The sequence below is a fragment of the Orcinus orca genome, chromosome 15, assembly GCF_937001465.1.
Source record: "Orcinus orca chromosome 15, mOrcOrc1.1, whole genome shotgun sequence".
NCBI lineage: Eukaryota > Metazoa > Chordata > Mammalia > Artiodactyla > Delphinidae > Orcinus > Orcinus orca.
In genome coordinates, this window is record NC_064573.1 from 36,263,809 (window position 1) to 36,291,515 (window position 27,707).

The 27,707-nt window shown below is 36.9% G+C and overlaps 1 pseudogene; it reads left to right on the forward strand.

The window, feature by feature from the left end:
• The first annotated feature begins 17,423 nt into the window (after positions 1-17,423).
• LOC101277795 (proteasome assembly chaperone 4-like) lies at positions 17,424-17,709 on the forward strand (annotated as a pseudogene).
• Positions 17,710-27,707: the final 9,998 nt, after the last annotated feature.

Here is a 27,707-nt window from a genome sequence, read left to right on the forward strand (position 1 = left end):
AATTTGAGCATGCTGGAAAGCCCAGAGTCAACCCTTAAAAAAATATTCATTGTAGGAGATAACACTGCCTTTTATTGAATGTAATTACAATGAATTATTCCATATTATAACATTGGAAAATGATAAAAATGTCATATGGCCCCTGTCCCTGGTGCACTGCCCTATCCACATCCACATTGCCTTATAATAAAATGGCAAATGGCCTATTTGCTTTTTGGTTTGTGTAGGTGCTGGCTAAGTTGACATACTCTTGAATTTCATCTATTTTCAATCAAATGCTCTTCATAAACTTGGCTTCTCTCAGCTGCCTGAGCCCATTACTAAGTTATATATTCCCTTTTCATTGCTCTATCACACTGCTATAGATTTGAATGACACAAGTCATCTGTGGTTTCTCTTATGAAAGGCTCTATAGTAACTTAAGATATTGTTTTCAGATTGGACTGTATTGTGCAACTCATATTCTAGTTCTGCCTTGACTCCCAACAGGGCTCTTTAGGTAGATAATAAAATATTTGAATAGGAAACATGCAATCCAAAATATTTGCACACATAGTAATTGAATGACTGCAAGTGGAAGATAATTTTCTTATTATTAATCCTGAACAGTTTAGCTCTATAGAATACCTGTACATTTACAATATGTGCTTAGTTTCATTGAATTTTTTTCCTCCCTGACATCTGGTTATTTAATCTTCTGCCAACATTGTGTCTGTGAAGCATATTTTTTCCAGCTATGCCCACTCAGCTTTTAGACTATTGATGTTTTCATAGAGAACAGTGTATGTATGTCAAATTATAGCTATTGATCTATGTTTGTTCATTAATGCACACAGTTGTTTAGATAGTGTTATGGCATGTCTGATTGTGGATATATATATATAAAAGGAGGAAAATTTTTTAAAAAATGCACTTTTTTATATGAATTTCACTGTTAAGAGAAGATGGGTAATTTGAATTGAAAATGCATTGGAATAAGTGTTTCTTTAGATATGAGTTATCTTTTTTCTATTTTTCAGTATCAAATGGAAGTAATAGGATGTAGAGCTATAATATAGAGAGAATTCTATTTTTCAACAAAAATAAATCTTTTAAAACTATATTGTATCAAATTTCCTGTCTTTAAAAAATGACTTTTTTACATACTCCAACATATTTTTCTGTATTAAATGGATACTGTCAAAACAAGATTTAATCTTTTTCAGTTCCTACCTATTAAGGATCTTTTGCTAAAAGTTTTCAAATAAAACATCTTGCCTGACTAATTTGTTTCTTGCCATTTTCTAGTATTGATTGTCTCTACTAACTCTGTGCAGTGTTTAAGGTGGAGATGTAATTTAAATGGCTTTAATAATATTAATAGTAGTCTTCCTTTATTTTCATCCAAACTGTCAAGAAGTAATAATATATGAACATAACATTATCTTTGTGCAATTGAAGTATGTAGCAGGCTAGAAGGCAAATGTTGAGAGAAAGTATGACTCGTTTGAAAGAATGTAAGCATGAAGGCCCATATTTAAGAAAATCCATTTTCAAAGATCTAAGTATAGATCAGGTTGCAATTAAAACTCACCACATCATCTTATGTGCTTTGGATTCACAGAACTTTCATACTCATTATATCAAGTAGCATGCCACTGACAATACATGGGTGCCTGTGATGGAGAAAAGTGACCCTCAGAACCAGGGAGAAGCCCTGTAAAAGAAAAACAAAATGATCTGCTGAAAATGATACAGCTGGCTGTTGTCAGATTAAAACTAGGCCTGAGGTATCCTACCCCCAGGCCTCTTTGGTAAAGGCTTATTGCTTGAGCATCCAGTGTGTCCCAGTATGGTGTAGGAAAAACCATAGGATCCCAATGGCCTGGATTTGAAGCTGATCTTATCAGTTATTAAAGGTTTGATCTCATGTAAGTCACTAATTTTCTCTGAGCTTCAGGCTCTTTGTGTAGTAAAGAATCCTTCCTTCTCAAGATAATTTTGAAGATTAAATAAGAAACTATTAGGAGCTTAAGCATTATACTAAGAACTGAGAATACATCAATTAATAAAACATAGTTCTCACCTTTCAGAAGATCACATTTTTGGGGAAGAGGAAGAAAAATATACTAACATCAGGTGAGTGCATTCCTTGATAAAAGAAACACATGTGTTATAAGAGCCAAGGAGGGACACCTGCTAGTGTCAGGGCCAAGTGAGGTTGAGGGTGAGAAAGGGCTTCCTCGAGAGATGATGTTTGTATTGAACCTGACAGATACAAAGATGCCACTCAGGAAGGAGAGAAGTCATTCCAGGCAGAAGGACGAGCAAGTGCAAGGAAATAAACAGAGAAATCAGTGATTTTCAGAAGTCACAAGGAATTCCATACAAAAGGTAGTCACTGGCTGATGAGATGGAAAGAGAGAGATGACCCATGAACTTTTATAATCATAAATTGTTTTTTTTTAAAATCATGTTGATGAGTTTAGATTTATCCCCAAACAGTGTACCAGCAAGAATTTTGAGTAGGGGATTTTCTTTGAAAGATTAGTTTGGCAGAACCTTAGAGTATTTATAATATTAAAACCATGGTTTTACCTGAGGCATGTCTTATAGAATAAATGCATTCCATTATTTTATAATTAAATTTTAAAAAATATTTTTAGATTGTTAATTGCCTATTTTTAACAGTCCTCAAATCTTCCTCCATCTGTTTTTATTTATTTATTTTGAACGATCACATAATTCAGTTGCCTCTTGGGAAAGGGTGCATGGGAAATAAATTACTTGAGGTCCTTCACTTTTGAATCTTCATTCAATCCTCAGTTTTGATGGATTGCTTGGCCAAGAGTAAATTCCAATTATTCATAGTTTTCCCTCAGACTTTTGAAAGCTTATCTCCTTGTCTTCCTAATTCTGATGTTGCAAATGCAAAATCTCATACCTTCTAATCCCTGATCCTTTGTGTGGGACAAATCACCAGTATTCAGAAAATTCATTAAGATGTGCCCTGGCTTGGATTTAATGACTCCTTCCAATCTGGAAACATGTCCCTCCACTCTGGTATGTTTTAATTTATTATCATTTTGATAACTCCTCTTTCACACCTACTATTTCTTTACTCTTTTCTCTCTTTCTGTATTTCCACCGAATATTGGGCTTTCTGGTTTAAGTACTTAATTATTTTATATTTTCTTCTATATTTTCTATCTCTTTATAATTTTAAGTGTCTAAGAAATTATTTTAAATTTCAATTCCAACTCTTCTATTTATTTTTATTGTATAATAACCTATGCATTTTTTAAAACGTTTAAACATTTTCTAAATAATTCTGTTTATAATATTCTATTCAGGTTTTCATGGATGAAATATTGTCTCTCATCCACCAAATATAAGGTACAAAAAGGCAAGAGCTATTCTACACATATACCAAGTACCGAGAACAGTGACCAGCATAGATGTTTTATGCTCTGCTTAATAAATATTTGTTGAATGCATAAATAAATGATGCTTCCTGGAAGACTCAGTTATAGTTTTATTGAAGTTTTCAGCTTATTCCTACTTTGTCTCTATCTCATTTAGTTTGTCACGTTGTTTGTTTTCTCTTTTTGTCCTCATATTTCATGTAAGATATTTTACTTATAAACAAAATAAAACAAGTAAATGGTGAAACTTGGATATCTATACTCAAGAGTGAGGCAAAAATAAGCTGACCAGAACTATCTGTGACATGAGCAGGACTTGTTGCATAGTGGACATCACCACAGTGTGACATGATGGGGAGCTTGTTGTCTCATTCTCTTTGTCTTTATCAGTATCTGTAAATGTTTTCTCCTGGGCTGGAGAGTCTCTTTATAATAATATTCCTTTAGAATAACATTCTTTTTTAAGAATAACATTCCAGTTTTCTGTCAATGGGCTAGAAGCCTGGCTTAGACAATTTGGGAAGATTGTTAAGGGAAGAGAGCTGTAGAAGGGGGAAATACCACAGTACTTCTGAGATTAAAAAAAAAAATTCATTTTCAGGATAGACTGCTATCATATCTTTCAGATTTGTGATCTCTGGGTCAAGGATATTGTTGTGCATCTTTATTCTTCTGGGTGGATGAAGGGAATTTTCTTGACAGCATGGATTTTGAAATGGAACCTTGGTTCTAACTATTCATTTTATAAATTACAAAAAATCCACTCGATTTTCAAATCCAGCCTGAAACCCTCAACCTCAAAAGTATCTGGTACCCCCAGTTTCTAACTGGCTTTGCAGAGTGAATCAAACTTCTTTCTATGTTTTTTTTCCTATACGAACAATCAGGCTTACTCATTCTCTAATCTATTAAATCAGCTATTATCCGTCAATCTGTTTATTCAAAAATTTTGTTGACAGTTCTAGTCTGATGTTTTCTCCCATCTAATTTTCTTTGTTTTTGTGGGCTTGTTCTTTATTCTTGAATTGTCATTTTAATGGGGTTTCAACAAAGAGGAGAAATAAATGTTTGTGTTTTAGTTACCAACTTTACAGAGAAATTCTTATAAACAGAAAGAGACAGAGAGAGAGGGAGAGGGAGAGGGAGAGAGAGAATCTGAAACACGACCATTGCTTAGAACACTACTATTGCAAGCAATGAACACACCTGTAAATTGTTGTTCTGTAGCAGAGTCATTTACTATTGCAGTCTATTTAAGGTTACTTCAGTACTATAAATGGGACTCTAGTGAGTAGGAACAATGATCACAGCACCCAGAGGGAATCTTTTCCTCTTTGTAAAACTTTACATTCACTGTGTCCACTTGAAACTTTCTGCTGCTTTTCTGTTGTTGTTTTTAACTTGAGGGACTTTTCCTTTATACCTTAAATATAGAAAACATCATTATATTACAAAAATGCACTGCTTATAGAATTGTTTAGGTAGTATAGAAACCTACATCTAACTTCTGCAAAAGTCTTCTCCAATCACCCAAATCATTCTTTCTACTTCAATTCATTTTCTAAACTCTGAACCACTAATTCCTTTACTCATATTTTTGCACATTTCAGGAATTAACACTGCTTTTTACATTTATTAAATTTATGAAGTTTGAGTGATGAAAAGAATCTGAAATCAGACAGACCTAGATTTGAATTCAGCATACCCTACTAGCTAATATGACCTTGAACCTATTACCTAATCTCCCTGAGCTTCAGTTCCGTAATCCTTAAAATGGGAGTAAAATAGAATCTACCTCATGAAGTAATCATGAGCCATAACATTTGATAAACTGAAATAGTTAGTAGTCTGTTTCCTAGGAATCATTTTGCAAGGGTAGATAGATAGAAGGTATCTATCAAAAGGTAGAAAATATATCTATCTTTTGATGAACCTTGAGGTTCAGTCTTTTTTTTTTATTATTTATTTAACTGATAAAGCTGAGAAATCCCTAAGGAGAAAGACAAGATAATCAGCAGAGAAACAGAATGGAAAGGAAGTCTGAACTTGTTAGGCCTGGTTGGAGACAAATCATTTAACAAGTATCCTTATTAACTCTTGTCTTTGTTTGTTTCTTTTTTTTTTTTTTTTTCATGGTTCAGGACAAATATCACCTAATCTGAATCTGGTTGCTTTTCCTAATCATGTTAAGCCCTCTGAGAAGTGTAATAAAAAATACCAGTAACAATTTTGTCAATATCTATCCAGTGCCTTAATGTGCCATGTATTATTAGAAGCATGGAGGGAAAACACAAATACAACTATTAAAGAATAACATCATGTGGCCTCTAGGGCTTAACTACTTGGACTAATGCATTGCTCTATGGTTTCAGAGGAGGAAGGGAAATGCAGACTTGAAAGGATGGTGAGGCTGCAGTTAGGGAGTGGCCTTAAGTCATGCCCAGAAAGATGTCCAGGTTTTGATAGACTGAGAGGGAAGCATTTGAGACAGAGAATATTTTGAGTGAAGATCCAGAGAGGAACATGAACTTGGAAATGCAGGAGACTGACTGGCTGTTAATGCTGGAGGAAACCACCAACCATGGTGGACACCTGAAGTGGGCCTAAGAATGTGCAATGATTTGAGGATATAAAAGAACTTCAGCTATGTTCAAGATCACAGAGCCAATTACTAGCAAAATCATAAACCCATCCTTTAGTCCAGGCCTCTTTCTAATTCTTTCTTTTTTAATTAACTTTTATAATTAACTTTTATTGGAGTATAGTTGCTTTACAATGTGTGTTAGTTTCTACTGTACAGCAAAATGAATCAGCTATACATATATATATCCCCATTCTTTTGGATTTCCTTCCCATTCAGGTAACCACAGTGCATTAAGTAGAGTTCCCTGTGCTCTACAGTATGTTCTCATTAGTTGTCTATTTTATACATAGTATCAATAGTGTATATGTGTCAATCCCAATCTCCCAATTCCTCCCACACCCCCCTTCTCCCTTGGTATCCATATATTTGTTCTCTATGTCTGTGTCTTTAATTCTTTATGCTATGAATGATTTCAAGGTCCCCACAGGGTCTGGGTCAGCATTCTATCAGTGCAGATACATAGAAGCCCTCAAACTTAATCAATAGAGATAGGAAATTCAGAAACCCATGCACGGTCAACATGGGTACCTATGACATTGTCCTGATATAACAGCCAGGGTCATTTCTGCAGCCTGAAGATGGGTCTGCTTCAGATCTGCAGTTTTCCATTCACAGAGCTTATGCATCAGCCCCCCATGCAATATACTTGGAAGGTGCATATGGAAGACTGAACACTGGTTCCGACACTCCTCATGGCATTACACTGGCCACCTCTCAGGCACACAATAGGTCCCCAGGATGTTTTTCTCCTTACTGTGGTCTACACCTTCTTCCCTTTTACTCATGAAAATGTGAAATACCCCAGTACATTTGTCTTCTATTTATCTCTGTTTCTTGACCCCATTTATTGGTTATAATCCATGTTAAGATAAAGACTAGAAAAGGAAACATCCCCAAATTGTGGGTAGAGACTTGATATCAGGTCTGCACTCCATACCCAATTGCTCACAAATCACTAACCACCTTCTCTTCAGTTTTCCTGAAATGAGTGACTGTCTTCCCACCTCACATGTAAGCTCCTTGTGCACAGAGGCTGTGATTTATGCCTGATACTCACCCTAGGGAAACACAGAGTGTCTGGCCTGGAATTTGGGGTATGCAGGGTCTAATAAGTGTTGACTGATGGATGGATCCTTTGAAAGCAAAATGATTATTACTGGCCAACTGATTATGCTGATGGATGAAGGGAAAGAATGTAAAACTCATCAATACAAGCATGATTGCAGCCTTCTCTGCAGCAATTTCCCCAATTTTGTGTACCCCCACTTCCTCTGGAATGTCTTGCTTGGTTATCCAAGAGAAACTTCACAGCCTTCTCCCCCATGTTGACTCTCATCCCTCTTCCTTCCACTGGTACCTCCTGTAGTTTCTTGGGGTTTGAATTCTTAAAAGAGAGCATGTAAACATTCTCCTGCAGCCTGCTGCCTGCCAGTGCCGAAGGCCTCGTCAGTGATGAGCCAGCAGCGGCAGCGCTGTGCTGGGCTGTGTTTTTGCAAGTACAAGACAGAAAATCCATGTAATTACCTCTGAAGCCCAAGAAGCTGTGCCGCCTGACAGAGCAGCATGTGTAGGAAGTACTTTGTCAGGCCTCTGCTGACTAATTCCCTGCTCCACCTGGGGTTGTGTGTGTGAGTGTGTGTGTGTGTGTGTGTGTGTGTGTGTGTGTGTGTAGGCGTGAGTAAGTGTGGGCACACCTGTGTCTGTAAATCCCGCCAGCAGTCTCATGGGTATTCAGCACCAAGGCTCCCACCCCTCCCTGATTTACTAGCAATCCCCATTCTTCTTCACCTCAATTCAGAGAAAATCTGGGCTTTGGAAGGTCCTCAAGAAAGCCTTACAAAGGGGCAGGACACAGTTTTCCCTTTCCCTGGTATGGCAGTCATGCAGGATACATACAGTTCTGCTGATCAGAAGCAGAGGAAAATACAGTCTCTGCAACACATCAGCCATAATGAAGTTCAAGGCTGGGGCATCCTTTGAGTTGGGGAAACCAGACCCTTCCAAAGCAGAGTCCTCTCATCAGCCCCAAAAAACTGTAGGACCTGGACCATCAACATATGCTTTTTGACCTTGCAGCCCCCTGCACTTAAGGTGTTACAAGTTAGCCTGAATATCTAGAACTATCATCTTCCAGAGGAAACCCAGGCTGAAGGAAAGAGACCTACAGAGCCAGAGAAAACAGATGGATGTAGTTCCTCCTCATCCTGCATTACTAGAATTATGGACCTTTGGGCCATTTTTGTAGAAAGACCCTGAGCCTTTATAGTAAATGAACTTCCTGACTTAACCTCGCTGATTGGTAACCGTATATAATGAGAAAACATGGGGTACAGAACTGTGCTGAAAGCATATCTCTGCCACCAACTGTAATTGGAGGCTTTCTCCATGATATTGCAAGCTGCTTATAACACAGAATTTAATATTTTTCTTTTTATTTTTTTTCCCCACTGGTGTATCCCCATCACATTTAACAGTGCCTGGGACTTAGTAAGGACACAATAAATGTTTGTCTAATGAATGCATAAATGGACCATTAAACTTTCTGAGTCTCTGTTTCTTCTGATGGGGTTTAGGATATGTTACCTCAAAATATGGCTCCTGGCATATTGAAGCTGAAAACTTTTGAGAAAACAGCAGATGCAAGAACACCACTCTGATTATCTCCCTGTCCTTCACTCTCCCACCCAATTGCTGTTCTCCCGTGGAACAAGTCATAGAACCCTCCTGTGGGAGGTGTCTTCTCTGTACCCAGAGGAAAGAGCATCCTTATCTCTGAAAACAAAGAGACACCAAGGAGAATTCTAACAAACAGGGCTTGCTACAAGTTTACTACCGTTTACTACAATTACCTCATACTCCTTAACTTGTCACGTTCTTCCACGACTGCCCACTCTTCATAAAATATTCAGGTCTGTTTATTTGGGTCTTCATTTCCTTCTAAAATCAGCTGTGTTATGTAAAACTTACATTAAATACCATTGCATCTTTTCTCCTGTTAAATTGTTTTCATCAGTTTCATTTTCAGACTCAGCCATGGACCCTAAGAGGGTCCAAAAAACTTTTACCTCCCATACACTTCACATAGAAAAACAGTACAATAATATTCTCTTTACAAGGTTGTTGTGTGGTTGAAAGGGATAAAATAGACATGAAGTTCTATAAATAGGTATAACCTTCTTTCTCCATCTTCTAAAACAGAAGGCCTGAGGGACAATTTCTCCCATTTAATAGTACCCTGGAAATAGTTATTCCTAGAGTTTTGGCATGTGCTGATGGCAGAGAAAGAAATAACCATAAGGTTAAGTTTACATTATTGTGTAGAAACTAGCTTCTCTCCGTAGCCTGACAGATCAGCTCCAAAATCTATAAGAATCCCAGTAGGACTCCTGGAGATGGGAACATAGAGCAGTGAGTGGCTAGCATCACACTTGCAGCCAGGCCAGTTCTTCTGGATCCCTTGGCTGTCAATTCCTTTATTCCCAAGCTATGCTCTCAATCCATTCCCTTTCCAGTTGATTTGGAGGAAATAATCTGATGAACACTTACAATAAGGGGCCAGAGGCTGGAATGTAACCTCTTACTTAAATATTTGTATTTTTTATGAAGATAGTGCTAATTCAACCAATGGATCAGTATCAATGACATTTAGGATATCAAAGGAAGAGATGATTTTATACCATAAATAGCTGACTGCTTGAGATGTCATAAGAAAAAAGAAATGGTCTACCATCCTACTATACATTGGCCACCACCCCTGTCTCCACTGCACTACAGGCTCGATGAAGGGTGGGTATTGTTGCTGCTTATGAAGCTGGCCCTGCCCAGATATCAGTCTTCGAGAGAGAGCACTCATCATCTTCAAGCTATTTCTTTGATACTCTTCACTGTTTTGGAAACTTTTGTTTTTTTAATTGCAGAGTTATTATACATAAAATCACTGGAAGTAGAATTGGAGGCAGCTATATCAGTCAAACCAGGTCCCCAAAATTCCCCATGGTATGCCTACTAGTTTTGTCAGCTGAGTTTTATATGACTTAAGCCAAAAAAAAAGAGCCACATGAGCAGTGTGCCTGGAATTATGAGAGCTAATAATGATAACAATGAATAATACATAAATTATAAATCTGCGTTGTTCCTTCATAGCGCTTTCTCTAAAGGACTTGAGCTAAGAGACGAGCAATGGAGCTCAGTTCCTAAGTGTGAAAGGGTTAATGAAGGCAGAGGGAGACTGACATGGCCTCTCCCCGCTGCTGGCCCAGGATTTAATGACGTGAGAAAGGGGCTTTGCTATACCTCCTAATCTAATCTTGACTCCTAGTTGATCATCTTGATTAGTGAACCAATCATTCTGACTTGCTTGTGCTATTGCGCATGCTATCAACTACCCATTTTGAAAACTTAACCTAAACAAACCCTTCCATTTCCTCATGGTAAATATTTTGGAAGACATTCCGAAATTCCAGATAAAGATAAAAGTTATTTAGTAGGAGGACCAAAACTGGGTGGACAAAAATTTCCAGTTTTTTTTTTTTTTTCCTCATAATAACCTCTACAAACTTAATTTCCATTATCCTTGTTTTGATTAGAATTGGTCAGTGTATTTATTCCCTTCTTATCCCTTTCTTATAGATATCACTTTAACCTTATTACCAGAAATTATTTCATCCTGCTCTTATTTTTGTGAGTTTCCTTTAAATTTCTAATTTAAAAAAATGGAGCATGAGATAAAAATTAAACTTACAACTGAAAATATTAATTATTTTGTGTGAAGAGTAAGTAGAAGCTTGGGAATTTATAGGGCAGGAATGAGGCAAGGAAAAAATGGAAGAATATAAAAAAGGTTCATGAAATATCTGCATAGAAACTAAAAAAAATCAGTGTCCACATCAACAAAAATTATTTGCTTATATATTAAAAGTAAACAAATGCATTGAGGCCCATTGACATATTTTGCAGGGAAGCAAACCAACATATCCACTATCTCTATGTTCAAGGAATGTAAAACTGAGTTGATGATGTAGGGCATTAAAAAATCAAAACAAACAAAAGGAGTAACATAATCATAAAAGTGGTGACATGAGATGCATCGGGGAAAATAGATAATTCATTGTTAAATGAAAAGCATTGACAAGAGCTATAAGTTTAGAGGCCTGGGGAGATCTGAGGAAATTCAAGCCAGATGCCATCTCTTAACAAACCCTAGATATTTGACCTGGTACAAATATCATGAAAATATGCAGCAGCAAAAAAGACAAATTCTGTTAAAGTTAGGTAGCATATGCAATTTGGAATTAATCTGATGTAGTTTGCTAATCTTCCCAAACTGTACAGAAAGACGGATGTGAGAAAAGACCAGTAACACCAGCTCACTGGACTGGGTTTTCTGAGGGCACTTCAGGCCGAAACCGGACTAGAAACATAATGGTGAACACCAGAGGTCAGGATGTGAGGATCTTTCTCTGTCTGGTACTTGCAGGCTATGTGGTCTTTGTCAACTAATACCATTCTGACTTTGTTTCCTTTTTTGTAAAGCCTAAATAATAGTAACAATTCTAAATGCTATCAAAAGTCCATGAAATGATTAGATAAGATACTGTATATGAAAGCACTTTTGAATAATTAAGTAAAAAGTCACATTCAGGTATTATTTTTAACAGTTTATTGAATTATAATTGACATAAAATCAACTGTATTTTAAAAGTACAATTTGATATGTTTTGACATATACACCCATGAATCCATCAACTCTATCAAGGTAGTGAACATATTTATCACATCCCAAGGTCTCCTTGTGCCCCTTTGTAATTCCTCTTTCTTGTCTTTCCCTCCACACACCTCCCCAGGCAGCCACTAATCTGCATTCTGTCACCATAGATTAGTTTGTATTTTCTAGAGTTTTCTATAAATGGAAGCACACAGAATGCACTCTTGGTTTTTTTTGGTCTGGCTTATTTCATTCAGGGTAATTATTTTAAGATTCTTCCATGTTACTGTGTTCATTCATTTTTAGTTCATTCATTTTTTTTTGCTAAGTAGTATTCTATGTACTCCACAAATTGTTTATTCATTCTTTTGTTGAAGGTCATTTGGGTTGTTTCCAGGTTTTAGATATTATAAAGAAAACTGTTCTGAGTGCTAGTGTACAAATGTTTGTGTACAGGGTAGCGCATAAGCTTTATTTTCTCTTAGGTAAATACTTGGGAGTGGAATGTCAGGATCATATAATAGATATATGTTTTACTTTTTAAGAAACTGCTAAACTGCTTTCTAAAAAAGTAATGCCATCTACATCCACACGAGTCAATTATTTTTAAAGACTTAAATAAAAGGAAAATTATGATTAATATGTAGTTATTATTTCAGGTGCTTTTTATTTTTTGTACAGATCTATATTTCCTTGTAGTATTATTTTCAGCCTTCTTGAAGGACTTCCTTTAACATGTTTTGTAATATGGGTCTCGTGTTGATGAATTGTTTAAGCATTTGCATATCTTAAAAAGTCTTTATTTCACCTTCAGTTTTGGAAGATATTTTTCACTTGGTATAGAATTCAAGGTTGATTTATTTTTTCTTTTCATGATTTAATGTTTTTCTCCAAGGTCTCTTCCACTGTATTGTTTTTTTTTGTTTTTTTTTTTGTTTTTTTTTTTGTGGTATGCGGGCCTCTCACTGCCGTGGCCTCTCCCGCCGTGGAGCACAGGCTCCGGACGCTGAGGCCCAGCGGCCACGGCTCACGGGCCCAGCCGCTCCGCGTCACGCGGGACCCTCCCGGACCAGGGCACGAACCCGCGTCCCCTGCACCGGCAGGCGGACCCCCAACCACTGCGCCACCAGGGAAGCCCCACTGTATTGTTTTTGATGAGACATCTGTGTCACCCTTATATTTACTATTCCATATGCAACATGTCTTCTTCTTCCGGCTAAAGATTTTATCTTCATTCCTGATTTTGAACAATTTGATTATAATGTGCTTTGGTGTCATTTTCTTCATGCTTCTTTTGCTTGGGATTTTTTGAGCTTTTTGGATCTTTGGGTTAATACTTTTTATCAGCTCTGGAAATTTTTTACTATTATTTTCTCAGAAACTGCTTTTTCTGTTCCCTCTATTTTTCCTCTTCTTTGAGGACTTCTATTAGACATGATAAACTGTCTGCATTTTTTAAATTATTTTTTATGATTCATTTTGGATATTTTCCACAGCTGTTCACAATGTTTTTCCTATGTAATAGCCCGTAAGACCCATCCAATGCAGTTTCCATCTCAGATATTGAAGTTTTAATGTACAGAAATTTTATTTGGAACATTTTGTAATATCATCCATGTCTTTAACTTTTGAATATAATTATCTTAATGTCTGCTAATTATTACATTTATGTCAGTTCTGGGTTGATTTTAGTTGATTGATTTTTCTCATCATATGTTCTATAGTCATGCCCCTTTGCATGCCTGGGTAGTTTTGGTTGTCTACCAGACATTGTGAATCTTAACTTGTTAGGTGCTGGACATTATATATTTCTCTAAATACTTGAATTTTGATCTGGGATTAAATTATATCACTCAAAACATTTTGATCCCTTCAGTTCTTGTTTCAGTGGGTTTTTAGGTGAGTCTAGAGTAGTGAGCCAAGCACATTATGAGTATTTTCCTTAATATATCCAATGAATTAAGAGTTTTTCAGTTTAATCACTGGAGATAGACTATTCTCTGTCCTATGTAAGTGCTAGCTAGGCTCTCTGATTCTTTCGGATGATTATTCCCCTTGTCTTAAGCAGTTTCCCCACATGCATTTACTTGTCAGTACTTAGCGGGCAATCCCTTACAGACCTCTAGGATTCTCTCTGAACTATGTCCTTTCCAGCACTCTCTTCTATGAATTTTAGCTACATTGGCCTCCCCAGGTTCTCAATTCTCTCTGCATATCTCAGAATTGTTTCTGGGATCTGCTTCATTACTCTTTCCCTAGTGTCATGGCTTGAAAACTCTCTAAAGTCAGTAAGGTAGGACGATTGTAGGGCTCACTGCTTTGGTTCCAGTGTTCAGGGATCACTATTCTTTGTTGCCTAACATCCAGTGGCTTGAACACTGTTGTTGCATATATTTTGTCTTTTCTTTTCTTTTTTTTTTTTGGTTGTTTCATGTATTAGGCTAAATCTAGTCCCTTTTTCTGCATCTGCACAGAGGGAAAATTTGCCAATGTTAAGCATTATTATTAGAAAATTATCATTGTTTAAAAATATAAAGACCTTTCAAAAAACATAATAATAGAAAGGTGAATGGACAGACAGAAAGATAAACCTATATATAAATGGGTGTAAATCTGTTATTCTTAAAACATGCTAATACTTCTACAGCAGCCATGAGGCAGGGAACACAGGGATGAGTAGAGAAGGGTCTTCTTATACTTCTCCAACCTAAGCCCTGTTATGTTTTCCATTATCTCTTTTATTCACTGGAACTCATCAAATAATTATTCTGAAATGGTTTGAAAATAACTGGCTTTTTTAGTGTGATATTAACTGCCTTTAATTATCTGCTTCGACTTAATTTTGTAAGTTGGAGCACAACACAGAGCTCAGCCATCCTGATCACTTGCATTGTTCCCAGTACATTTTTTCTGTTTCAGGCTTCTTTGCCTCTGTTCATGATATATCCTTACGTGAGATTTATTTTGTAGTCCTTTTCTCCTACCTTCTCCCATTCTGTTGAAAGCCTACTCATTTGAACACCCTAAAGTTTCTAGGACCTGCACATTCATTAACTTCCTGTAAACTGTAGTAGGATGTGTCACTGTTTTCTTCAAGCTCTTTCTGTATCCCTGTATCCATGACTTTCTTAGATCTTAAAAAATGCACTGCAGTTATAATCTCTTTGTTACATAATATCTCTGCCAGATTTATTTTTATATTCCAAATATATCTGAACATTAGCTAATGCATAGTCAATATTCAATAAAATTTTCTTGAATGAATGATAGCACATATGCATGAGTAAATAGTAGCAAGTATGTGAGAGTTTGTATGCACTGAAATCTGTCAGATACAAAACCATGCTCCATCTTCTTTCCAACAAGAGTTTTATTTCCACCTGTAACTATGATCAAAACCTAAAAAAAAATAATTAGGATAAACTTAATTTCACAGTCTACTCCATGGTTTCTGTTCTTTTATTTGTCTGCTTATTGTTTGTTTGTTTTCATGATTTGTTTGTTTATTCTTAGCTCAGGGCTTCAATGATACCCTGACTTATTTCCTGCCCTTTGAGTTTTTATTTTCTCCTTCTCTATTAATGCACAATTCAAGGAAGCATTGATTGATTTTGACAAGTGGTAGAATTGGGTGGGTGGGTCAAGGAGAAAGATTATTCCTGCGTCTCTTTCTCAAGAAAGAAAGAGATGAAGGAATGGATGCAATGCCACCTTCTAATGTTCCTGCACATTTTTGCCTGAGGGCTTTTTAAATCTCAGACTGCCAGGTAGTTGTAAGTGGTATCAATTAATCGAGATTTCAGAAGCTAAAAATCAATTTCTTTTTTCTTAAGTTCACATTAAGGGTCAAGATTATTTTATTATTACATAGAACGAATTCAGCAAATAGAAACCTGTTCACTCACCTAGCAAAAGGAGGAGTTGAAGTAAGAACAAGGAGAAAGTAATGGAGATATGATTTAATTATGGCAGTGCCATCAGTCAGAAGTAGGTGGTACAGGTTCACTCATGCTTTCCTGCCAGCTTGCATTGACTTTCCTTTCTCCTTTGTGTAACTAAATTCCACCCATCTTTCATGGACACTCTCCTCCAGGAAGACTTCCTTTTATCTTCCTTTGTGCTTGTGCAAACTAACTTAGCACTTTAAATATGAAATATTCAGCCTGGTTCTAAATTACAATGCCCTATATTGTTTTATAGCATCCTGTCATATACTGTGATATCTCCTCTTTGATAGGATTTTGTATCTTTCTTCAATTGTTTACACAGAGACTGGCAAAAAATGGAGCAAACAGCAGGTGTGTTGGTAAAGGCTCATTACTTATGCTTTATAGCTTGGCTGATGGACATTTGTGGCCTCATTGTTTTAGCATCTCTCTCTCTACCCATGCTCCCTACAGATGTACATGTAGAAGCTAGAAAAGGGAACTCTGAAAACATATTTCCCTAATTTTAAGGAATGCACCAATAATCACCTAGGGAGAGTACAGGATGGTTACCCTCACTGTCTTACCAATAATAGATTCCATATTAAGCCACTGAGCATGCCCTCATCCAGTTTCTCAAAACAGCAAGCAATCAAGCTTGCTGTTTATTAAGCTAGTACAAAACCTTTATCTTAATGTGAACCTCTAGGCAATCAAATATAGTTTGAGGGCTTCCCTGGTGGCCTAGTGGTTGAGAGTCCGCCTGCTGATGCAGGGGAATTGGGTTCGTGCCCTGGTCCAGGAAGATCCCACATGCCACGGAGCGGCTGGGCCCGTGAGCCATGGCCGCTGAGCCTGCGCATCCAGAGCCTGTGCTCTGCCACGGGAGAGGCCACAACAGTGAGAGGCCCGCGTACCACTATATATATACATATATTAGTTTGAGAAAATATCACACGTAATAACTTCTGTTGCCCTTTTTATGTTCCTGAATTTTACTGAACAATTTATAAGAGAAAGAAAAAAATCTATCAGAACTGCTAAAGAACACTTCTATCCACAAGCAAGCTATTTATTCAGAATATTGAAGTAATAACAAAAATATGTAGGAAGCAATAGGTCAACTAATTGGGAGGAAGAAGTGAGTAAGCAATTCATATCAGGAAATAATTACAGTCCAACACTGTGTTGTAAACGAAAATCATCAGCATTAATAACAGCAATCTAGTTCCAAGGGAAGCTGCTCCTTGAAATAGAAGTTTGTAGCTAACATTTCCTCTTCCCCAGTCATTCTCATGAGGATTTGGGCATGGAGAGCACTACACATTTAGAGTCAAGAAAATTCATATGAGGCATCATTTTATGGGGAAAAAAATATATAGAATTTTTTTTTTCTGTTTCTGGGGACTGAAGTAAATTTTTCTATAGCTCTACCTGTGTTAACCCTTTATGCAAATGGGCATTACAAGGAAACTTTTGCTTTATGGTCCGCCTACTCTGATAACTGGTTGACATTTCATGCCAGACGTTTCTGCTCTAACACTGGATTCCATACTGCTGGCTCCCTTAGCACTGACAGTCGTATGCTGATCCTTGCACTCTTGCTGCCACTGCTCCCACTGTCACAAATTCTGTCATAAGACACCGTAGGAAACACTGTGCATGCCCACAGAGAAATGTGAAGAGTGGGCACCGTGACAGGATTCACACACATACCTTTTGACATAGAGACTCACCATCTAAAGATGCTGCTGCTGACGCACTCGCCCTTCCTGTGGATGGGTAACACGCCACACCTGCGCAACCTTGCCATGGTCATGTGCACCCGCTACGACCCCATCCCCGTGTCCACAGCCCTCCTCGGAGGCACGTCTGACACGACGTCCACCGGCCTCACCCAGCGCTTAGCCAGGAAGACCAGCAAGCAGGTGTTTGTCAGCTATAGCCTTCCAAACACCGACAAGCAGCTTCGCGTCACTGGTAGAAAACAGGATCAAGGACGAAATGGAGGCTTTTCCGGAGAAGTTCTAGCCCAGGCGGCGGCGAGGACGTGAAACTCGCGCACAGCAGACTTTTGAAGAAATGGATGGGATCTCGCTGGCTGTCAGCATGTTAAATAAAAATAAATAAATAAATAAATGATGAAGTAGTCATTCCACAATAAGATGAGATTTTAAAAAGTTTCTTCCATGATGAAGAGTGCGTATATATCCATCCATGTTCTTATGCTCCCTTCTCTTTGGGAGGTAATTATCGGGGTTTTCCCAATAAGAACCAGAATTAAGGAACAAGGTGTGGACCTCAAGTTGACACACTTTATAGAGTACGATTGGGATATCTCTTCCTTAAGCTGGAGAGAAATAACACCTATGCTCTCTTAACTGGAAGGCTTAGAGTCACGTTTGGAAATTTACCCCGTTAGTGTAGTTGCTGCCACATTCGGTTCCTATAAAGTACACAGTGTGGTTTGATGTCCACTCACTATTCTAAGAGGGGAGACAGGTTACCAAATCACCCCTGATAGACCTGCCAATAAACTGGGCTTCAGTTTGATAAGGAGTGATTAAGGGAAATGTTCTCTGCTCCTTATGCACAGTGCGCTGTTGCATCCAGAAGTTGGTGGCTGGGGAACTGAGTGTCTCATTCGTGTCTCAGTGAGTTGGATCTGGGGAAGGAGCCTCTTACCTCTAACTTGTCAGAAGTTGCTTCTCCCCAACCCCCTTGCGGGAGGCAACCAGACTGGAGACAAATTAATGAAGAGACCTCCTCCATTTCTAAGTGTTAGAGAAAGCTGAAGGACAAGACTGCAAACATTAAATTACAATTGTATTCTCCTTTTATTAAGTAACTCTTTTTTTTAACATCTTATTGCAGTATAATTGCTTTACAATTGTGTGTTAGTTTCTTCTGTATAACAAAGTGGATCAGCTATATATATGCATATATCCCCATATCTCTGCCCTTTTGTGTCTCCCTCCCACCCTCCCTATCCCACTCCTCTAGGTGGCCACAAAGCACTGAGCTGATCTCCCTGTGTTATGTGGCTGCTCTTCTCAACATTTTTGTTTCTTCAAATCACATTTGATTCCTCACGTTGTTCTCTTGTTGTCTAATTTCCAGTTAGTGTTACATGAAGGCAGAAGATGTAGCTGTCTCTATGATGTGATTTCATAATACCAGACAACCTCTCCTAAATACTGTGTCTAATCCAGAAACTTGTTTGTTCCCTTAGAAATTCATTAGAAATCCATGTAATTCAGAGTGAAGACATAACATAGCAAAAAACTGGATGTAAATGATGCATAAGAAGTTACAGAGCTTGACGTGGTTAAATAAAGGCAAGTTTTCCTATAGCTACAGTTAAACACAAATGGAATTGTCAGTGATCTAATACAGACATTTTAACAAAAGTTAGCCCTAGAGGTTTCCCTGAGATACAACATTCCAGGCTATAGAAATGTTGGATGACCTACTGAGGTTCCTGATTCATTTTTCCACCTCAAATGAGCAACCATGATTTTGTCTTAAAAACTCGACTTCTATTTTCATTTTCACTTGGTGAAATGATTCTACTGCTAAATACTATTTGGAAGAAAAAAAAAAAAAGCTTTTTTCCTAGTGCATTCTATACTGCTATGTCCTTATGAAGGAAGTGTTTAATTTTCTGGTGATTTATTATAGTTGTTACTAGAGCAAAGTCAATGTAGCGGGGTTTCTATTTGTTGCTTCAATTTTGTTATCCTTAATGTCAAATAAGGTTGAAGTTTTTTCAGGGCAGAACAATTCTATGAACCCAATTATTTCACTACCTCCCCAATGAAATTAAAGTTATAAAATATATTCTTTGCTTGTTCAAACACCTTGGCAAGGAGAGAGGTGAAGTGAAATTTCATTGTTTCAAAGATGTATGTTTATATTATCTATGCATGCTCAATCCTAACAGAATATTATTTGACTGAGGTTAATAAAAAATCTTGGAGAAAGCAAAAGACTTGACTGGTTTCTGCAAGAGCACATTATTACATAAATTCTACCCATGGATGCCACAAGTATGGGTTTCTGAATGTCTTAACCACCCTGGAAAGCCCAATACTGGACATGATACAAGACTTTTAACACTCATTCCTTATATACGTGTTGATGAATGGATGCTTATTGCTGCTGAGTTACTGATTTCCAGTCCTGATTAAGTACTCTGTAGATGCACAGAGTGTCAGCAACGTGATCGTTTTTTTCATCTGGAACTCTGCTCTCATTAATGACTTCTTTGTGAAAGATGGTTTAAAAGCAACCTTTGTTAAATAATAATAATATGGTGTTAAACTACATTGGTACTGGCCACATGGATGTTCACTGTACTTTTTTTTTGAAACATATAAATCATTATGTAAAATCGTTTGTATAAATGATATATTTTGTAAACATGAACACACACACACAGATTCTATATTTCCTAAAACAGAAATGAGCTGGCATGTAATGGTCAGCCTGGGTCTAGTTTGTGTTAAATGGAGACATCTGTCATAAATAAGATGATTAAGAGTCTCCTTTTATCACAATTGTCCTTTTGTTTGGACTTACTAGGTAGTCATTGCTGTGGGGTGAATGGAAAAGGAAAGAGGATCCTAATTTTTTTTTGGTAGTTCAGATAAACAACTAATACTTTATTCTAATATAAGTATTCCTTTTTTTCTTTAACATCTTTACTAGCGTATAATTGCCTTACAATGGTGTATTAGTTTCTGCTTTACAACAAAGTGAATCAGTTATACATATACATATGTCCCCATGTCTCTTCGCTCCTGCATCTCCCTCCCTCCCACCCTCCCTATCCCACCCCTCTAGATGATCACAAAGCACTGAGCTGATCTCCCTCTTCTATCCAGCTGTTTCCCACTAGCTATCTATTTTATATTTTGCAGTGTATATATGTCCATGCCACTCTCTCACTTTATCCCAGCTTACCCTTCCCCCTCCCCGTATCCTCAAGTCCTTTCTCTAGTAGGTCTGTATCTTTATTCATATCTTGCCCCTAGATTCTTCTGACCATTTATCTTCTTTTTTTTTTTTAGATTTCATATATATGTGTTAGCATACTGTATTTGTTTTTCTCTTTCTGACTTACTTCACTCTGTATGACAGTCTCTAGGTCAATCCACCTCACTACAAATAACTCAGTTTTGTTCCTTTTTATGGCTGAGTAATATTCCATTGAATATATGTGCCATAACTTCTTTATCCTTTAATCTGTTGATGGACACATAGGTTGCTTCCATGTCCTGGCTATTGTAAATAGAGCTGTAATGAATATTTTGGTACATGACTATTTTTGAATTATGGTTTTCTAAGGGTATATGCCCAATAGTGGGATTGCTGGGTCATATGGTAGTTCTATTTTTAGATTTTTAAGGAACCCCCATACTGTTCTCCATAGTGGCTGTACCAATTCACATTCCCACCAGCAGTGAAAGAGGGTTCCCTTTTCTCCACACCCTCTCCAGCATTTATTGTTTCTAGATATTTTGATGATGGCCATTCTGACTTGTGTGAGATGAAGTCTCATTGTAGTTTTGATTTGCATTTCTCTAATGATTAATGATGTTGAGCATTCGTTCATTTGTTTGTTAGCAATCGGTATATCTTCTTTGGAGAAATGTCTATTTAGGTCTTCTGCCCATTTTTGGATTGGGTTGTTTGTTTTTTTGATATTGAGCTTCATGAGCTGCTTGTATGTTTTATAGATTAATCCTTTGTCCGTTGCTTAATTTGTAAATATTTTCTCCCATTCTAAGGGTTGTCTTTTCATCTTGTTTATGGTTTCCTTTGCTGTGCAAAAGCTTTCAAGTTTCCTTAGGTTCCATTTGTTTATTTTTGTTTTTATTTCCATTTCTCTAGGAAGTGGGTCAAAAAGGATCTTGCTGTGATTTATGTCATAGAATGTTCTGTTTTTGTTTTCCTCTAAGAGTTTGATGGTGCCTGGACTTACATTTAGGTCTTTAATCCAATTTGAGTTTATTTTTGTGTATGGTGTTAGGGAGTGATCTAATCTTATACTTTTACAGGTACCTGTCCAGTTTTCCCAGCACCACTTATTGAAGAGGCTCTTTTCTCCACTGTATATTCTTGCCTCCTTTATCAAAGATAAGGTGACCATATGTGCATGGGTATTTCTCTGGGCTTTCTATCCTGTTCCATTGAGCTATATTTCTGTTTTTGTGCGAGTACCATACTGTCTTGATTACTGTAGCTTAGTAGTATAGTCTGAAGTCAGGGAGCCTGATTCTCCTAGCTCCATTTTTCTTTCTCAAGATTGCTTTGGCTATTCGGGGTCTTATGTGTTTCCATATAAATTGTGAATTTTTTTGTTCTATTTCTGTGAAAAATGCCGGTGGTAGTTTGATAGGGATTGTATTGAAACTGTAGATTGCTTTCAGTAGTACAGTCATTTTCACAAGGTTGAATCTTCTAATCCAAGAACATGGTATATCTCTCCATCTATTTGTATCATCTTTAATTTCTTTCATCAATGTCTTATTCTTAGATACTTTATTCTTTTTGTTACAATGGTTAATGGGAGTGTTTTATTAGTTTCACTCTCAGAAATTTCATCATTAGTGTATAGGAATGCAAGAAATTTCTGTGAATTAATTTTGTATCTTTCTACTTTGCCAAATTCATTGATTAGCTCTAGCAGTTTTCTGGTTGCATCTTTAGGATTCTACATGTATAGTATCATGTCATCTGCAAACAGTGATAGCTTTACTTCTTCTTTTCCTATTTGGATCCTATTATTTCTTTCTCTTCTCTGATTGCTGTGGCTAAAACTTCCAAAACTATGTTGAAGAATAGTGGTGAGAGTGGGCAACCTTGTCTTATTCTTGATCTTAGTGGAAATGGTTTCAGTTTTTCACCATTGAGGATGATGTTGGCTGTGGGTTTGTCATATATGGTCTTTATTATGTTGAGGAAAGTTCCCTCTATGCCTGCCTTCTGCAGGGTTTTGATCATAAGTGGGTGTTGAATTTTGTGAAAAGCTTTCTCTGCATCTATTGGGATGATCTTATGGTTTTCCTCCTTTAATTTGTTAATAGGGTGTATCACATTGATTGATTTGCATATATTGAAGAATCCTTGCATTCCTGGGGTAAACCCAAATTGATCATGGTGTATGATCCTTTTAATGTGCTGTTGGATTCTGCTTGCTAGTATTTTGTTGATGATTTTTGCATCTATGTTCATCAGACATATTGGCCTGTAGTTTTCTTTCTTTGTTACATGTTTGTCTGGTTTTGGTATCAGGGTGATGGTGGTTACATAGAATGAGTTTGGGAGTGTTCCTTCCTCTGCTATATATATAAAACATCTTTATTGGAGTATACTTGCTTTAAAATGGTGTGTTAGATTCTGCTTCAAAACAAAGTGATTCAGTTATACATATACATATATTCCCATATCTCTTCCCTCTTGGGTCTCCCTACCTCCAACCCTCCCTAACCCACCCCTCCAGGCGGACACAAAGCACTGATCTGATCTCCCTCTGCTATGCGGCTGCTTCCCACTAGCTATCTACCTTACGTTTGGTAGTGTATATATGCCCATGCCTCTCTCTCGCTTTGTCACAGCTTACACTTCCCCCTCCGCATATCCTCAAGTCCATTCTCTAGTAGGTCTGTCTCTTTATTCCTCTCTTACCCCTAGGTTCTTCATGACATTTTTTTTCTTATTTTCCATATATATGTGTTAGCACACGGTATTCGTCTTTCTCTTTCTGACTTAGTTCACTCTGTATGACAGACTCTAGGTCCATCCACCTCACTACAAATATCTCAACTTCTTTTCTTTTTATGGCTGAGTAATATTCCATTGTATATATGTGCCACATCTTCCTTATCCATTCATCTGATGATGGGCACTTATGTTGTTTCCATCTATGGGCTATTGTAAATAGAGCTGCAATGAACATTTTGGTACATGACTGTTTCTGAATTATGGTTTTCTCAGGCTATATGACCAGTAGTGGGATTGCTGGGTCATATGGTAGTTCTATTTTTAGATTTTTAAGGAACCTCCATACTGTTCTCCATAGTGGCTGTACCAATTCACATTCCCACCAGCAGTGCAAGAGGGTTCCCTTTTCTCCACACCCTCTCCAGCATTTATTGTTTCTAGATATTTTGATGATGGCCATTCTGACTTGTGTGAGATGAAATCTCATTGTAGTTTTGATTTGCATTTCTCTAATGATTAATGATATTGAGAATTCTTTCATGCATTTGTTGGCAGTCTGTATATCTTCTTTGGTCTATTTAGGTCTTCTGCCCATTTTGGGATTTATTTATTTATTTATTTATTTTTGTTATTGAGCTGCATGAGCTGCTTGTATGTTTTATAGATTAATCCTTTGTCTGTTGCTTAATTTGTAAATATTTTCTCCCATTCTAAGGGTTGTCTTTTCATCTTGTTTATGGTTTCCTTTGCTGTGCAAAAGCTTTGAAGTTTCATTAGGTCTCATTTTTTTATTTTCGTTTTTATTTCCATTTCTCTAGGACATGGGGCAAAAAAGATCTTGCTGTGATTTATGTCATAGAGTGTTCTGCCTATATTTTCCTCTAAGAGTTTTATAGTTTCTGGCCTTACATTTAGGTCTTTAATCCATTTTGAGTTTATTTTTGTGTATGGTGTTAGGGAGTGATCTAATCTCATACTTTTACATGTACCTGTCCAGTTTTCCCAGCACCACTTATTGAAGAGGCTGTCCTTTCTCCACTGTATATTCCTGCCTCCTTTATCAAAGATAAGGTGACCATATGTGCGTGGGTTTATCTCTGGGCTTTCTATCCTGTTCCATTGATCTATCTTTCCGATTTTGTGCCAGTATCATACTGTCTTAATTACTGTAGCTTTGTAGTACAGTCTGAAGTCAGGGAGCCTGATTCCTCCAGCTCCGTTTTTCATTCTGAAGATTGCTTTGGCTATTTGGGGTCCTTCATGTTTCCAAACAAATTGTGAATATTTTTGTTCTAGTTCTATGAAAAATGCCATTGATAGTTTAATAGGGATTGCATTGAATCTGTAGATTGCTTTGGGTAGTAGAGTCATTTTCACAATGTTGATTCTTCTAATCCAAGAACATGGTATATCTCTCCATCTATTAGTATCATCTTTAATTTCTTTCATCAGTGTCATAATTTTCTGCATATAGGTTTTTTGTCTCCTTAGGTAGGTTTATTCCTAGATATTTTATTCTTTTTGTTGAAATGATAAATGAGAAAGTTTTCTTGATTTCACTTTCAGATTTCTCAACATTAGTGTGTAGGAATGCCAGAGATTTCTGTGCATTAATTTTGTATCCTGTTACTTTACCAAATTCATTGATTAGCTCTAATAGTTTTCTGGTGGCATCTTTAGGATTCTCTATGTATAGTATCATGTTATCTGCAAAGAGTGACAGCTTTACTTCTTCTCTTTGGATTCAGATTCCTTTTAATTCCTTTTCTTCTCTGATTTTTGTGGCTAAAACTTCCAAAACTATGTTGAATATGAGTGGTGAGAGTGGGCAACCTTGTCTTGTTCCTGATCTTAGTGGAAATGCTTTCAGTTTTTCACCGTTGAGGACGATGTTGGCTGTGCATTGTCATATATGGCCTTTATTATGTTGAGGAAAGTTCCCTCTATGCCTGCCTTCTGCAGGGTTTTGATCATAAGTGGGTGTTGAATTTTGGCGAAAGCTTTCTCTGCATCTATTGAGAAGATCATATGGTTTCTCTCCTTCAGTTTGTTAATATGGTGTATCATGTTGATTGATTTGCGAATATTGAAGAATCCTTGCATTCCTGGAATAAACCCCACTTGATCATGGTGTATGATCCTTTTAATGTGCTGTTGGATTCTGTTTGCTATTATTTTGTTAAGGATTTTTGCACCTATGCTCATCATTGATGTTGGCCTGTAGTTTTCTTTCTTTGTTGCATCCTTGTCTGGTTTTGGTATCAGGGTGATGTTGGCCTCATAGAATGAGTTTGGGAGTGTTCCTTCCTCTCCTATATTTTGGAAGAGTTTGAGAAGGATGGGTGTTGGCTCTTCTCTAAATGTTTGGTAGAATTTGCCTGTGAAGTCATCAGGGCCTGGGCTTTTGTTTGTTGGAAGATTTTTAATCATAGTTTCAATTTCAGTGCTTGTGATTTTTCTGTTCATATTTTCCATTTATTCCTGATTCAGTATTGGCAGGTTGTGCACTTCTAAGAATTTGTCCATTTCTTCCAGGTTGTCCATTTTATTGGCATAGAGTTGCTTGTAGTAATCTCTCATGATCTTTTGTATTTCTGCAGTGTCACTTGTTACTTCTCCTTTTTCATTTCTAATTCTATTGATTTGAGTCTTCTCTCTTATTTTCTTGATGAGTCTGGCTAATGGTTTATCAATTTCGTTTATCTTCTCAAAGGACCAGCTTTTAGTTATATTGATCTTTGCTATCATTTCTTTCATTTATTTTTCATTTATTTCTGTTCTGATCTTTATGATTTCTTTCATTCTGCTAACTTTGGGTTTTTTTGTTTGTTTGTTTGTTTACTTTCTCTAATTGGTTTAGGTGCAAGCTTAGGTTGTTTATTAGAGATGTTTCATGTTTCTTAAGGTAAGATTGTATTGCTATAAACTTCCCTCTTAGAACTGCTTTCGCTGCATCCCATAGGTTTTGGGTCATCGTGTCTCCATTGTCATTTGTTTCTAGGTACTTTTTGATTTCGTCTTTGATTTCTTCAGTGATTCCTTCATTATTACGTAGTGTATTGTTTAGTCTCCATGTGTTTGTATTTTTTACACATCTTTTCCAGTAATTGATATCTAGTCTCATAGTATTGTGCTCCAAAAAGATACTTGAGAAAATTTCAATTTTTTTAAAGTTTACCAAGGCTTTACTTGTGACCCAAGATATGATCTATCCTGGAGAATGTTCCATGAGCACCTGAGAATAATGTATATTCTGTTGTTTTTGATGGACTGTCCTATAAATATCAATTAAATCCATCTTGTTTAATGTATCATTTAAAGCTTGTGTTTCCTTATTTATTTTCATTTTGGATGCTCTGTCCATTGGTGAAAGGGGGTGCTGAAGTCCCCTACTATGAGTGTGTTACTGTATATTTCCCTTTTATGGATGTTAGTCTTTGCCTTACATATTGAGGTGCTCCTATGTTGGGTGCATAAATATTTACAATTATTATATCTTCTTCTTGGATTGATCCCTTGATCTTTATGTAGTGTCCTTATTTGGCTCTTCTAATAGTCTTTATTTTAAAGTCTATTTTATCTGATATGAGAATTGCTATTCCAGCTTTCTTTTGGTTTCCATTTGCATGGAATATATATTTTCCATCCCCTTACTTTCAGTCTGTATGTGTCCCTAGGTCTGAAGTGGGTCTCTTGTAGACAGCATACATATGGGTTTTCTTTGTGTATCCATTCAGAGAATCTGTGTCTTTTGGTGGGAGCATTTAGTCCATTTACATTTAAGGTAATTATCGATATGTATGTTCCTATTCTCATTTTCTTAATTGTTTTGGGTTCATTATTGTAGGTCTTTTCCTTCTCTTGTGTTTCTTACCTAGAGAAGTTCCTTTAGTATTTGTTTTAATGCTGGTTTGGTAGTGCTGAACTCTCTCAGCTTTTGCTTGTCTGTAAAAGTTTTAATTTCTCCATCAACTCTGAATGAGATCCTTGCTGAGTAGAGTAATTTTTATTGCAGGTTTTTCTCCTTCATCACTTTAAATATGTCCTGCTAGTCCTGCTTGGCTTGCAGAGTTTCTGCTGAAAGATCAGCAGTTAACCTTATTAGGATTCCCTTGTGTGTTATTTGTTGTTTTTCCCTTGCTGCTTTTAATATGTTTTCTTTGTATTTAATTTTTGACAGGCTAATTAATATGTGTCTTGGCGTATTTCTCCTTGGATTTATCCTGTATGGGACTCTCTGTGTCTCCTGAACTTGATTAAGTATTTCCTTTCCCATATTAGGGAAGTTTTCAACTATAAGC